Raw genomic sequence first — 2,393 nt, forward strand, 5'->3', positions numbered from 1 at the left:
ATTTACATGTAACTCGTGCTTGATCCAATACATGGGCTGTACCACAAACCCCCTTAAAGTATTTGTTAGAAAACACCTTTCGGACGTCCCCCATTTTAATTCCAGAAACACTTCCATTGTGTCCAGACACATAGCGGAACATCATGGAGGTGATTTCTCATCTATGTGTGTACAGGGCATAGAAAGGGGTTTCACCTCCAGTCAGAGGAGGCGATCATAAACAAAAATTATTAGATCGAGAAATCTATTGGATCATTAAACTTGATATCGCTACTTGGCTTTTTGGCTAAGATCAAGTGTAGTATCTGTTCTTATCAGGTAGTCCTCTGGTAGGAATGGATGTCTGTATGGAGGAGCAGGGGTACGGGGACGTTCCGGAACTGGTGCCACAGAACGAGCTCAATGGTTGCTCTGATGTGCCCTGTTTCCTCCAGGTCTGGCCATGAGGTTAGGGGGTGTAGAGCTGAGGTGCCTCGGGGAGTGGTGACCCTGAGGGGCCTAAACTCATTGGATGGATTCCCCACTGAGTGGAAGCACTGCACCATTAACTCTTCACCTTTGGCACTCACCCTAGGTATCCCGGCCTTCTGGCTAGGATCAGGGAAATCTTTATAGATACGGCCAGATGACAGGGCAGTATATCTGCACTCATCCACTTATTAATTTTTTTGTTTGTCACTGAGCCTCTTTTACGTGTTTGTTTTGTACACAGGATTTGTCAGGATGCGGTAGCCCTTCTGCGTGTCCCTCCTGGCGGTCTAGGGGAGGTGTGTGTAAGGCCATTTGGTTCCTCACCTCCCTGCAACCCCTGGGCATCTTGGCTTCGGTCGAGATGCCATCAGTATACGGCTCCTTGGCTGATACCTTGGTGAACGCCTAGGTTGAAGCCAGGTGCATTTGTGACCCCTTAGTAGCTTTGGCGAAAAGGGGCATCAAGCCTGTATCCTTGCAGGTGCATTTTGGCCCAGAGGTGAAGGGTAGGTTTGTTGGGGGGCCTCTCTCCTATTGGAGAAGGGCATAGCGATAGACCGCATCCTTTGTGCACGTTTTTTTAGTGTGACAAGTTTGCACTTTTTCTTGCACTTTGGGTGATAGAGAGCACTTGCCTCAGCTCTAACGAGAAAATTAAACTTGATACCCGTTATCCTAATGGTCTGAACAAGAGGCAGGACATGATTCTTCATTATTAATTGTATTTAGTTTTTTATTTTTACATTATTTTTACTTTTACATCTTGTTTACATCTTGTTACATCTATTTTGCCTTTGTTTCAGAGCAGTCAATAATCTATTTCCTACCATAAACCCTGTGACGGACTGACTCCGCCAAAAGTGACTTCTCCTTCCAGGTAACAAGCCCCAGCATATCACAGGCAATATCCCCAGGCAGAACTAGAGATTATTGCATCCTTGTACCCAAAGAACCAGGCAACACCAGTCTTCAGGTATAAAATCAGAACTTTTATTGTGGGACAAGTGCCTTCTTTTAAAGGAAGGACATCACAGGGGGAAGGGTCAGTAAAGACAATACAGGTGACAGTGAGTCTGGGAGATAATCCAATAAAAATAGCTCTCCCTATACAGTGCCTTGAGTGCAAAAGGTGGAGGTGTGCAGAAGTTGTACTGTGTGCAAAAGGGAGAAGCATGTGTAGAATTAGTGCATTGTACAAAAGGTGAACCGTGTGCAAAAAGTGGACCGTGTGCAAAATGTGAACCATGTGCAAAAGGTGTATTGTGTAAAGGAGGTGGACATTGTGCAACAGAGTATGAAAACAGTAAATAAAAGTAACTCTGATCTTTATGTCACTGGACAACATCAACTGAGGGGTACAAATAGTAGGTAGGGTGACTCTAGGATCCGTCACAGTGCTCCTCCTTTTGGTTTCCAGTGACAGACCCAGATAGATCCACACGGGTCGGCTTGGGGCTGTCTTGCTGGCTAGGCAGTTAACTCCGATTGCCGAGACAACCCATCAGCATTTCCATTCTGTTTACCTGGCCGATATTGTATTGTAAAATTAAATGGCTGTAGGGCCAGGCTCCACCGCAGCAGTCGTCCATTTTCCCCAGACACCCGGTTGAGCCAAACCAAAGGGTTGTGGTCCGTGAGTACAGTAAATGAGCGTCCATACAAGTAGGCTTGTAGCTTTTTGAGAGCCCACACCAACGCCAGGCTCTCTTATAGCAGCATACCCTACCTCCCTGGGCAGCAATTTGCGGCTGATGTAGACCACCGGGTGCTCATCACCGTCCTCGCCCACTTGGCTCAACACTGCTCCCAATCCAAAAGTAGAGGCGTCTGTATGCACACAGAAACGTTTATTTGAATCCGGAGCCGCTAGTACCGGTGCAGAAATCAATGCAGCTTTTAATTGTTTGAATGCAGACTCACAC

General features: G+C 46.6%; 1 non-coding gene across 1 annotated transcript; it reads left to right on the plus strand.

The window, feature by feature from the left end:
• Nucleotides 1-266: 266 nt before the first annotated feature.
• LOC130363313 (U2 spliceosomal RNA) lies at nucleotides 267-450 on the plus strand. Its single transcript, XR_008891788.1, has one exon. It is a non-coding gene; the product is annotated as a U2 spliceosomal RNA (small nuclear RNA).
• Nucleotides 451-2,393: the final 1,943 nt, after the last annotated feature.

The sequence above is a fragment of the Hyla sarda genome, chromosome 3 (genome assembly GCF_029499605.1).
Source record: "Hyla sarda isolate aHylSar1 chromosome 3, aHylSar1.hap1, whole genome shotgun sequence".
Taxonomy (NCBI): Eukaryota; Metazoa; Chordata; class Amphibia; order Anura; family Hylidae; genus Hyla; species Hyla sarda.